The sequence below is a fragment of the Tinamus guttatus genome, unplaced genomic scaffold (assembly GCF_059628265.1).
Source record: "Tinamus guttatus ecotype Peru unplaced genomic scaffold, ASM5962826v1 Tinamus_guttatus_pri_ptg000154l, whole genome shotgun sequence".
Taxonomy (NCBI): domain Eukaryota; kingdom Metazoa; phylum Chordata; class Aves; order Tinamiformes; family Tinamidae; genus Tinamus; species Tinamus guttatus.
In genome coordinates this window covers 80,878-93,917 of record NW_028288688.1, presented here as the reverse complement: position 1 = coordinate 93,917, position 13,040 = coordinate 80,878, and the positions used below count along the sequence as shown (strand labels likewise).

General features: G+C 37.7%; 2 long non-coding RNA genes and 1 pseudogene across 3 annotated transcripts; all 3 read left to right on the top strand.

Annotated features, from left to right (window-relative positions):
- Nucleotides 1–667: 667 nt before the first annotated feature.
- On the top strand, nt 668–1,775 carry LOC148595093 (uncharacterized). The gene is made up of 2 exons (XR_015913259.1): nt 668–701; nt 1,640–1,775. It is a non-coding gene; the product is annotated as an uncharacterized LOC148595093 (long non-coding RNA).
- Nucleotides 1,776–4,188: 2,413 nt separating this feature from the next.
- Nucleotides 4,189–9,641, top strand: LOC104571144 (complement component C9-like; annotated as a pseudogene). Its single transcript, XR_015913260.1, has 4 exons — nt 4,189–4,382; nt 6,247–6,463; nt 7,912–8,152; nt 9,434–9,641. The product of XR_015913260.1 is annotated as a complement component C9-like (transcript).
- Nucleotides 9,642–10,805: 1,164 nt separating this feature from the next.
- Nucleotides 10,806–12,504, top strand: LOC148595092 (uncharacterized). Its single transcript, XR_015913258.1, has 2 exons — nt 10,806–10,924; nt 12,410–12,504. It is a non-coding gene; the product is annotated as an uncharacterized LOC148595092 (long non-coding RNA).
- The last annotated feature ends 536 nt before the right edge of the window (nt 12,505–13,040 follow it).

Sequence of the window (13,040 nt, the reverse complement as noted above, 5' to 3'; positions counted from 1 at the left end):
CTTTCTTATCCTCTTCTGTAAGGCTGAAATCCAGCACACATTTTCATAAACTTACTTAGACCACTTCATTCTTCTCATTCAGTGTAACTATTACAACTGCTTGTAAGAGGTAATTGATGCAATGAAAACTAAATTAAAGGGGGGGGGGAGATATCTAACTTGCTCAGAACAAATTTTCTAGTTTCTTTCCATAAAGATGGAAGACAAGGGGAGCTGCAGATTTACCAGCATGCTGGGCTCAAAAGTTTCTGCTGTAGAGTGGAGAGCCTGTCATTAACCTGTGGAGTGCAGAAATGATTAGCATCAGTGAGTGAATATTCCATGTTAGGCAAAAAATAAATTACAGAGAGCAAAGCAGGCATGTCAGACCCAAATTAATCCTTGACTATTTTTTCAATAAAATAGAGTTTATAAACTCTTTCATGCTGGTTTAAAATTCAAAGTGCCCCATATTGCTAAAAAAAAGTGAAGCCAGCAAGCAGCTTGAAGAGGCTCCTGAAATGTTGGCCTATGGTTTGAGAACAACCACAGGCAGGGTTTCAGTGTACTGCCCAGCACTGTATTGCAATGTCTTGTCTGACAGCTCTTCCCAGAAAGCTTTCCACAGGGCAAGAAGAGAGCTGGATGCTTCAGCCCCAATAGATTGTAAACTGAGTGGCTGGAGCGCGTGGGGGCCCTGCAACCCATGCATGTACCAGAGGGTAAGAAAGACAGCTGTCAAAGCGGCAAGCACGGCTGGCTGGCCTTCTGGGGTGGCGAAAATAGCAGCTTGCAGCCCTTAAGGTAGAATCATAGAATGCTTAAGGTTGGAAGGGACCTCTAGAGGTCATCTAGTCCAACCCCCCTGCACATGCAGGGTCACCTAGAGCATGTATCATCTAGTACATGTATGATTTGGTGAAATTCATAAACGTTTGAGTGATTACTACCTGAAGCCTTAGTAATAAGGAAAGGCTGCATCCAGTGTACAAAACTGGTCAAGTATTCAAATGGTTTTGTTGATAGAAATAATCTTTTTTTTTTTTTCCCCAGCCATGGGGATGGTTCTATTAAGAAACTTAGTTTTTAATAATTTTTCCTCTTTAAATAAAAAAAATATTTTTGTCAAAATCAGATTTTTGCTATCTCAAGGAAGTTTTTCATACGAACGTTCAAAAACACCCAAGGTAGTTTCTTGTTGTTTTTATCATCCTTTTGCTACATGAAGTTGCAAGAATTCCCAGTCCCCAAATCTCTACTAATTCCTGGTACCTCAAAAGTAGCTAACACTACTGGTGGCAGGTTAAGTTACAGTGATTTCCAGAGGCAGATTTACAAATTATGTATATTCATCCAAATGTATGCAATCTATATGAAATTAATGGGCTAGAATTATCTTCTTCTAAGCACAGATTTGAAAGCATATAAAATATGGTGCAGCTTCCTCCTTGGATTTCTTGTAAACAGTGAAAAATAAGCATCTCTGTATGCTTGCTAAAACAGGTATTAATTAAATGTTGCTGTACATGTATTTATTTCTCAACCAAAAATCTCACCAAAGATCCTTTGTTCTGGGAAGTTAAAGTTCATCTGGAAATCCCTTAGTTCTGGCTTTTCTCCTCTCTCCAAGAAATGTTAATTCTGTTACTTATCTTTCAAGTTTCAGTCCAGAAGTATTGAGAAATTCGGACAGTTTGGTGGAAAATCATGTCTGGAGACCGAGAGATTCGCAAAGCTGTAAAACCAGCCAAGTCTGTCCTGAAGGACCAGAACCAGACTGTGGTACTGACTTTCAATGCAGTTCTGGTAGGTTTTGTTTTCATACCATAATGAGTTGTGCAGTAACCCAACAAACTGAGTTACTGTGAAGAAGCTCAGTCAATATCCACTGAAATCAATAAGCATTAACAGATGGAGAGGTTTATATTCAGTGCTTTATTTTTTTGGGGCGGGGGGGGGAAAAGTTGACTTACTATGAGTTTCTTTCTTTTCATCCCACCAGGAACAGTACCCTCATGTTTACCAAAATCAGCGGGAAAAACTAGAGCTGAAAGAATTTTGATGAAATGAGTTAGGGAGGTTTAAGTGACCACAGCAGTTCTGTACATATCTGCTGGAGATCAGAATGCCTGTAGATACAAATAAAATACAAATTTGTAGAACCATACATGCATATGAATTAGTGTATTCTTCAAGACTCGCAAATCAAAATGAATAAGGAAATGTTAATGGTAAAATCCTTCTGAAAAGGAAAGATGTTAGGTATATTTTGTGTCCCAAGCCATTGCCAATATTAGCAGTATTTGAGATACAATGAAGTCCAAGTAGAGAGAAAAAATATAAAGTATATTATTGAATAGTAGTTCAAAGCTGTTCTGTGACACTCTGCAGGCAAGCTAACTGATAGGAGCAAGTGTCTTTTTATTATGCTAGGGCTAGATTTACCCCAAATCTTCAAATCATGTAGAAAAATCATTTTTTGTGAAACCCTACCTGACCTCAGTGTAATTAATGTCACTGCTGCTTTAGAATACAAACTATAGTTCATGCCCTCCCAATAGCAACAAATTAAGCATCTCAGAAATAATTATTTGTTGATAACTGACTTCTTATTTTCCTGTACTCTCATAATACAATTTTTAAAATCCAGTAATCAAAGATGAATATAGAAACACTCAAAAGAAATAATAACTTCCTGCAAATGACAGCAGCTCTCCTGTCACTTAGCTTCCTGGGATAGCTAAGAAAGCTAATAAGCGAATTTCATGGTATTTGTTTTCTGCAGTGTGCTGGGTGTAGGATTCCATTTCTTCATGACAATAAGGAAAATAAGAGGCAGATCTAAGCAAGGCATAGTTGAGGTGGGGAGAGAAGAGGGAAGGTGCATCTTAGGAAAAAAACAAACATCTTGGAAAACAAAATGGATTAATTCAATGTGTGTTGGTTTGTGTTTTTTTTTTTTTTCTCTCTGTAGTGAAGTTCTCAGAAACACTATGTGACTTTAGAAGAGCACCTACCTATGGTTTTCATTTATACAGATTGGGATGATTAAATACCTATCTAGACTATGGACACTAAATAAAACATTATGTTAATAATATATGTATAGAAATCACATCTACATGCATAAGCAAACAATGCTTATATATATATAATCTTTATATTTCCACTGTCTTTACAAGTGCTATAAAGATTTAGCTCTTCCCACTGATTTCACTAACATGCATTCTTTTTCCCTCTTCAATATGCGTCTTGCTTATTTTACAGGACAGGCTACATTGCTGCCTGTAACGTTTTTTTCAGCACCAAATCCTTTACTTCCCTAGATGTTGCTGTTTACAGGAGCTTTCTCATTAATCTAAACAGAAAAGTCACTTTTCTACTCTCGGACTCTGATGGATCTCTCTTACTTTAAATAAAGCAAAAGTGTATCTACACCTTGAATAATAAGGTGGCTATCCAAACTGCACCAGACTAAAATAAAAATATATCACAGTACCACTTTGTGTTTAAATGAGAGGGTACATCCTCTATTTCATTTTGATACTATTGCAAGAGGCAAAATGTTGCATTTGTAACATGGAAGTGAGCCAGATCTATAGGCATTTTTAGAAGTAGCTACTTTATTATTTCTATTATAATTTATTACTTTAGTTTTTCATGAGAAAATGCTGTATAGACATGCAGTTGTGATGCTGATATTTTTGGTGAACTGCTAGCTGTTTTCTATACTCCATTAGAAATATGAACATGTAGCAGATGTAAATACTGTGGCCCCTGGAAAGGCCTCAATCTATAAAATAGATGTGGAAAGGCAAAAACTAAAAAATTAAAGAAGGTGGGGGGGGAGAGGAATTCCACATGGAGAAATTGTTTTAGAAATATCTCTTCTATGTGGGCATAGAGGCACATTGTTTCCATAGCTCTATCTGCCCTCTTCTCTGCATTTATTGCAATCCAAACTTCTGTGCCCTGCCTAGGAGACTGTTGCTCCAGCAGGTCACTCCCTGTAAGGAGAGAGCAAAGCCGGGAGGGGCTGTACCCTCCTTCTACAGGGTTGATGATGGGACTAATCTATGTTTGCTATTAAAATTCCTATCAATCAGTAACAAACTAATATGAGTCATAAAAAAAAAAGAAATAAAAGTAGTTGTTTTAAACCTAGGAATTACTCTCAAAAATATATTGTTTAAAAAGAAATGGTGGAAAATGGTTTCTACCTGCTTTTATGAAGTGGGGCCTCTCTTGTGTTTCTGCCTTAGGATCAATATTTTAGGGATGCAGCCCCTGGCCAGCCCATTGGACAATGACTTTTTCAATGGCCTGTGTGTGTGTGCGCACATGACGGGAACATGCGCACCTACTAATGCAAGCCCTGGAATGTCAGTGTTCTCATCTATGACGTCCTTCCTGTGAGCTAGCTGTGTTCAGCTGAAGGTCACTCCTGGCCTCCTCTTGGGAAACCCCACACGTTTTGAGTCAGCTGGTAAAAGCTCTTTGGTTTTAATAAAGTCTAGAGGGCAACAGGTTGGGTTGCTAATTTGCATTCGCAATTAAACTCTGTTGCTCCAAATAAGTCTCCATTGCATTTGATGCTGTATTTGCACATAGTAAGTGAAAGTTGCTTTCTATAATGTTTATATTTATGTAATATGATTATATATCTATTTATCTTGTTTGTTGTTGTATTCTAAGAATGATCTGGAGACTCTTATTCCTTAAATGTAAGGGAACTGTTGACATACATAAATTATGTTGACAGTGTTACATGCTGAAACATTGTCCTTATACTTTTCTGTTTATTTTCGAACCCCTTGAGCTGGTCCAGATGAGGTTTGGGGGAGGAGGACTGTATTTGCATTTGTTTTCATTTCTTAGTGCTCTAAGAAACAATTCATGCTAACACCCAAAACTGAATATTTATGGCTTTTCCTCATAGCTTGCAAAAGCAGAAATCATTAAAATAGAATTGAGGGTGGGGAGGGGGAAGAGGGCTTGCTGTTAGTTATATCTGATGAATACTCCAACTTGGGCTATGGTTTTTGGCATTAAAAGGTGCTTCTAGGGAAAAGAGTAGATATTTAATTAAAAAAAAATAAAAAAATCTGTCATAAAGGTGGTTTCTGATGAAAGTGGCAAGTGAGATTTTTCTAAAATGTTATAACTTATTTCATCTTTATAAATCTTTGGGAGATTCTTTCTTAGTTTTATCAAATTAAATTCAAGTGCTTCCACAGTGTGCAGCTTTTTGGCTATTTTTTTTTTTCTATTGAATTGTGGTTTTGGATATGCAACGTGATGCAGTGAACAAATCCAATTTTCATAGGCTGGCTGTTCAGGTGTTTTGGAAAACAAAACAATTTTGCTGCTTGACTGCCCAAACACTGTAGAAACTCAAAGCACAGGTGATGATAATTTTGAAATCATGGTCCTTTACACTGACCATTTGGCTTCCTCCAAACACCCACCACTCCAAGCCACATTACAAGCAACAGGGCACAGTCTGTGACTGACTTGGGAATCCTCACGTTGCAACACACAGTACAGTGTGTGCACACAGGAGACACACAAGTCATCTAAGGAAAGTCCAGCAGGACAAGGTTTTCATTAGAGTCCTGCTTGGATTACATCTCCTTTTGGACAGCATCATCTGCCCACCTAGTGAGGGATTTTTTCCATAACAGTTTCTGGCTGCAATGAGGCTTAACAGATGCAGCCAGTCTTGGGAGCCTGGATCTCAGGAGAGGCTGAATACACAGGGAAACCACATAAACCCCCCCTATGGGGTTCTGGGAGAAATCTGAATCAATGATTCATCTGAATCGCATTCTCTAGCTGAGTCAAATTATTTTGAGTTTCAAACATTTGCTTTTTCAATGAAAACTTAATATTTCCAAGGAGACAAATCAACAGGTTGGTAAAGGTTGGGATTTTTTTTTTTTTTTGGTGAAAAAAAAAATTCTAGTTCAATATGCTATGTAGCTTCATCGATACTTTCTGTGGAACAAGTTTAGTATTCAGAGAAAAACTCAGCTCTTTGTGTTATTCTGTTTGTTCAAAGACAGTGAAACCAGTATACAGTGACGCAGGTTTCCATCCTTTACGTCCATCTGCTGTGTTCCTATCAGCATCTATTTTATATATTTTTTGTATTGATAATTGATAATATAGATAAAATATACAACTTAAGTGCTACATAGACTTTCTTTCACTGTTGTTACTGTCTTTTTTAACTATTCGTACAATCTTTTCATCATCTTTTCTAAGACAAAAGCAGACAAAACCTTCACAGCTGAGTACTATCATGATCGTGCAGAAATGATCTGAGGTTTACATAGAAAAAGAAAGAAAATTTAACGCGGATCTGTCTGTGAAATACACACCTACTGATGCAAGCGGCAAAGAAACCGCACAAGGAAATTTCAAGTATCACTACAGCAAGAATTCAAGTTTAAGTTCAGTCCTGAAAACCGTCACAGAAAGGGTAAGTTTAATCATGCAAACAGGTTTAAGGCAGTGATTTTACAAACAGTAAAATGTACATAATATCAGGAAAAAAAAGCAAAATTATTCTTTCTAAATATTGTAGTTGCTTACTAATTTTATGGCTTTTATTCACAAAAATTAAATACTGGCAGTACTAGGATTAGGATTTCAGAGGTGGCTAAAAGCCTAATCAAATCTAGCTTATTGTTCCTATTGTTTCCATCAACTAGCAACCACCCTCATCTTCACTGGGGCCTCGACATTAGGACATTAGGAAGGGCCAGAGATCTCTGGTCTCATCTTGATTACACAGCAGCTCTGATCTAGTGAACAAATTAGAACAAGTCCTGGGATTAAAAAAAAAAAATGCCAGTGAGTAGGCCTAAAGAGGTAGGTGAGCTTGGAGAAGCAAAATGTAATTAAAAGGCCCTATCCCATTTTATTTACTAGTACTAGTAGCCTTAGCAGAATATATCTGCCTCAAGTGATTCAACCTTTCCAGTTTATTGTCAGCCTTTTTTTTTTTTCAGGCCACCCTTCAGAGACTAGCAGATGAAATGGATTTAATGGAAAACTAAGATAAGTTTTATAACTGGTTAGTTAAAATAATACTGAATACATACATATGAATACTGATATGGGCTGATTCTTGGGGAGGAAGCCCAAGGAAGCTCTTTGTGTTTGTATACAGCCTTAAGTGTTATCATTCCACAAGATGTCCTATCTTAAATGCAGCAGATTGACTTTAGTTGAGGCTATGATATCAAATCATCAGCAGTGTAATTTATGGCTATATAAAGCATGAAACTCAAGTCAGAATATATGTATGGGTCACATGTCCCAGAGAGATTTTCTCCTAACTAATTTTCATCTTATGATGCTGTTTCATCTTTTTTGATTGTTTTTTTTTTTAATTGGAGCAATGCTCTTCATTCAGGCAGCCTGAGAATAACAGAGAAGTGATCCCAAAAAGAGAGAACTTGGTTCTGTTCTACTTATAAACAAAGGCAAAAACTCCAGCTGACCTCAGTGTGCAGGTCAGAGCAGCTTCTGTTATCTGTATGGCAAGCCATACAGTATTATTTTTCTGTGTTATAAAATTAAGTCAGGAAGGCACTTTCTATAGATAGTGTATTTAGCAACAAGAACCTGTCATCAAATAGATCACAAAGGTTTACTGAAATTAGCAAGCAGAGAGCTTTGCATTACTGTAAAATACAGAAATTAGCTAAGCTTCTTCCTACTTCCTTAGTTAAAATATAGACCTCTACAGGAGAGGACACTTTAGAGAACTTGCTATTTTGTTTAAAAGTTTGACTCTGTTCCAAAATACTAGATTGAATATAGTGTTTTAAAGCACTACAGTTTCTTTAAATAAAAACAGAACTGCTGTACTTTATAGGAGAGGGCACTCACCTCCTGCTTTCTTTTCCCTGGTATGTTCAGAACCAAACCTTCCTGCATGTAAAAGGAAAGATTCAGCTTGGAAGATTCCAGATGCGAAGTCGTGATGTCCATCTCACAGACAGCTTCCTTGATGATCTAAACTTTCTGCCTGCTGAATATGATAAGGGGGAATATTTCAAATTCCTAGAAGATTATGGAACGTACTACATGGTCTCTGGAGCTGTGGGAGGAAAATATGAGCTTGTGTATGTGCTAGATGATTATGCGATGTCTCATTCAGGTAGGTATTCTCCTGGCCTCACTCTGCTACACGGATTATCACTGTTGCATAGAGAAATGGTGAGGACAAATTCATGTCTATGTGGAGCTTTCCTGAGGACAGTGCAGCTCAGCATGTGCCATCAGTACAGAATTACACCAGTTCAAGAGATGAGAATCTGTTTTCTAACTTTTAGCATTTTTATTGGAAGTCTGCATTTTAAGCATGTCACTTAAAAATAATAATTAAAAAAAAAAGCATCTTAAATAAAACTATTCAAAATATTCACAGTACTTAGTGGTGGGGATCTGATTCACAAGAGTTCTGCAATGCGTAAGAAATCTGGCTAAACCTTAAATTCATTTTGCCAGTTAGTATCTTCTTGGGCTGCAATCACTCTGAGTATGGCAGTGGCACAAAATAATGGATACATTGAAGAACTTTCCAGAAATTGCATGATATAGTTGATCATGTTGGAATTGTTTTTATAGACCTTAACATTCAGACTGGAATTTTTCTTACCCTGGTTAAGATAGGAAAGCAGTAGCTTAGTCCTCCCTTGTGCAGTTCTGGCACATGTGGTTTTGTGATGCGTTTAAGTGATCATTCTGAAGCTGATTTTGGTCAGAAAAAAATACCTGATGCATGAAGCATTAAGAATCATATCACTATGCAATGTTCAAAATATTCCAAAGGACATGGAACAAAGATGTCATTTATGGATCATAGTATTAATCTTTTCAACACCTGAAGATGGTGCTGCTCTTTTTTTTAAGATCCAAACTTAAGTAAGGCCTTTCTGAACAAAGAGTAAAGCTTCAGATCAAATGCTTGAGTTCAATAGACAGAAAAGATGTGCAAGAGGTAGTAGAGAATAAAGGAGGATTGGAATTTAAAAGAAAAGAGTGCACCTAGGAGATTAGTGGTGTTGATTAAATGTATGGGTAAAAGAAAATCAACTTGTTTGAGGTTGGGAGACAGAAGCTGAGAGAACTCAATAATTTAGCACATAAAAGAGAAGAAAATGATGAGCAGGAAAGAAAGACAAAATATCTACTTTAAAGTAGAAAGAAAAACATAAATGAGATTTTGGAGGGTTCTTAGCATTTTCCTAATCACTGCATATCTCACCTGCCTCTGTGCAACCACATCAATCATCCTCAAATTCATTACATGGAAGAAAAGAAACATAAGAGAAATGGGAGGAAGAAAGCCTTGAAATTTATCCTAAAGGAATAATATAATTATATTCTTTATGGCCTTATGTCCCTGTTATAATCACTTAATTATTTCCACTTCCAGGTATCACCGTAGAAGATGTAAAAAAAAAAAAAAAAAAAAATGCCTTGGCTATCATTTAGATGCCAGCGCAACATATAAGGGATTGAATGCCGAGCTTAATATTAATGATAGTAAGTGTCAAAAGATGAAAGTGAGAGACAAATGTAAGTATATCCTTACATTTTGCTTAAGGAAAGATGATACAATTTTATTCCCTGTATATAACTGAAAGGTGATTGCATAAGGACAAGTCCAGCAGAGGTGAAGCTACTCTAACTCCATGCCCCCCTGTCCAACCAATAGCAAGGCTGAACATGTATGGCTGGCTGGTGCACATACAAACACACATGTACCACACACACACACTCACAGCCAGCCACACAGATCCCCACAGACACAAATACAGCACTCATGGAAACACAAATAGCACCTATGGCCTCATCCCATTCCCCTCTGTGGTTGATCAGGATGAAGACCTATTAGTGGGAAATATTTAAATATAGACAATACAAATTTCTCTAGCAGCTGTCTTAGACGTTCAGTCTATCCAGTAACTGGCCCCTGGATCCTCTGGTCTCTGATTGCCACACACACAGAACAAGAGGTCTCAGCTGGCCCCCAAACCTTAGGGCCTCCTTAGTAGCTGACTTCTTGAGTTGCCTCACTTAGAAACACATGTACCCAGCCCAGATTTATGGCCACTGATACTTGGCTCCCAAGCTGTTTATCATTAATATCAATTAGTCCATATCCGCTAGACAGTAAGGAGGTCCGAGAGCCTCCTCTGTTATCAGCCTACAGAGCTGGTGGTTCACCCAAACAGCCCTGGGAGGGAAACCTAACTCCTCTGATTGGGTTACTTGGGTTCCCCTGCTTGTTATTCCTATGTCCTCTTTTGTGTGCCAGGAGATGAGCCTTTTACCACAGAACTGCAAGATGAAAGGAGTGAAGGGATTGATCCACAGAAGAGAGGAGATGAATGCAGTTCCACAGTTGACTTTAAAAATTTACTGTGCAGTAAATTCATTTCCTATGGCCAAGTTTTTGAGGTTCAGGTGGCAAAAGTGTTCAATACTCCAGAATCATTGCAAGGGTGAGAAAATTTTGAAACTTCTGAGAAGTGCTGCTGACATGGAGCTTTCAAAAGTGAAGCCTGTGCAGATAGGATGTAGGTTTGAATATGCAATGATCTGTTGAATCACCACAGCTGAGAAAGCAAGAACTGAACCATAGTCCATCTTATCCACCCTCAAAAAACCCTATTTAATGATATCACTGTCACTGCTCAGAAATCAGAGATGCTGTGCTAATCTTAGCATGGTGTCTTTATATCAGTTATTACTGATAGATGCTGGAGCTGCTGGAGTGCCTGGTCTGCCTGCGTGAGAGAAGGTACTTGAACTCGTGCGTGCAATAACCCTGCACCAGAAGCTGGCGGCAGGCCATGCCAAGGAGAAAGCACCAAAAAATGGCCCTGTGGTGAAGCAAAATAGTTACGTAGCTCAAAAACAGGTAAGCAGCACCTCTCACGTACTAATGTATTATTGCTGTTGAGAATGAATGGTCAGCCAACATTTGGGGCATTTCACTAACAATGTTGAAGATGCTCAAAGGATTTAGACATTTTTCAGTAAGAAGCTTTCTTCAATTTTGAATTTTAAAATAACCCTCCAAAACAAAGGAAAAAAGTATTCTGAGGACTGACACAAGAAGCTTGCACACCCCATGGATTTGAGAATAAAAATCTTCAGGTCCAGGAGAAATGGTTTGAGTTTTAGGCTTGATGGGTTACTATAAGTTCCTTTGCCCCTGCAAGGCTACAACAGGAAAAGAGGTGGCAAGATAGGGAAAGGATCCTGTGCATGTCCTCATTGAAACATTGTGATGGTAAGCCATGCAAAATGACCTCCACCGAGGCCAAGATGCATATGAGATGTTGTCTTCTGTGCCAGCTCTATCTCATCTTCAATAGAGTCTGGCTATGCCCACTCCTCTACTTGTGAAGCACCCTGAAGAAAGCTGGGCACATGCTGACATCCAGGGAATCAAATAGGCCTAGGAGAATTACACACTGCTTTCAACAGCACCCTATCTCCAGGCTGTCAAAGCTTCTCTTCTCTCCATAATTTATTTCAGGAGTTGGAAGAAATGCAAATGAGGAAATATAGTACAGAGCTTTAAAATCATGAGTGACATGAGAAAGACAAATATAAGAACTAGGGGACCTTAAATTAAACTAGCAGTGGCATATGCAAAAGAAACTGAAGAATGGTCCTCCACACAATATACATAAACTTAAATATGCATTTTAAAAAGCTCGGGACAAATTAACGCAAGGCTCTCAAAATATGCAGATAGTGACACTAGCTCTGCAAGATTCTGAAGTGTCAGTTTTGGGGGAATGGGGAAGTATTCTGGAGAAGTATTTCTGTGTTTCCCTGTTCATGCATATTCTTCACCAGGCTGCTGCCTGCTACTAGAAACAAGATATCAAATTTGCCTTTGATGCAGTGCAGCTCTCTCTATTTTAAAATTCTTATGAGCAACTTAATTTTATTTCTAGAGTACATCACAGATATTTATAGTTAGCCACAATGGTAAATAGCATGATAATTATTCATGACATACATATTCAGATATGTTTCTTCTTATGTGGCATAGTGAAGACTTTAAAAAAAAGTTAACCTAACTTTGGGTCCTAAAAATTCAGACATGTTTAAGCATTCATTCTTCCAGCTGAAGCCAGTGGAAATTGCATACTCAAGGCTTCTGAAAGTCACAATACATGTTTTAACTAAATCTTCGTAAGAGTTATTACAACCATATTTAAGAGGCAGTGCAATCATTAATTAAATATGCATTAATGCACATTACTGCATATTAATTTATGAGTACTAATTCACCAAAAATGTTGAGCAATATATGCAAGTGTCTGATTTTGTTGCAGTAACTATATGCTTTCATTTCTTCACTATTCTTTCTTCTTTTTTTTTTTAGACAAAACAAATGAATTCCAAGCAATTTTACAAAACAAAGTTCCTGCTGGACAGCTAGCTACCCAAAGCAACGAAACACCAGGACTTACAAGCATCTGCAGCTTACTTTGTTTTGATTAGTCACCATTTAATAAATCAATAAACATTTTAATGGAGGCAAACTGCTGCAGTGGCTGTGGCTCCTTCTTTTATGTGCCTGTTTGCTATCATTAGAACATGAATTAGCATAATGGGGCTCCCTTGTCAAAAGTTTTCTCATAGTTCTTTGTGGTAGGTGTTTTCAAACCCATTTTCAAGAAAACCAGTGTCAATATCAGGGAAAACAAGTGCCTTCAGCTATCTGACGATGTATGAATCTGAGAGCGCCACTGTTCATAAATTGCCCTTGTGGATTTACATCCACACCCACATTGTCTTATATCTAATTAAGATCCTGAATCACTAATATTTTTAAAGACATTTGGCCTTACTGGAGTTGGAATTCCTCCAAATGTTTGCTGAAAGCTTCATATTGTATTTTGCATTATAGATTTTTATTCAAAAGCAGAGGTAAATCACAAAGGAATACAGGAACTGAGTTACTATATTGTTAGCAGCACTTCCAAAGAAATCAAGGCTGAGAGGATTGTAGG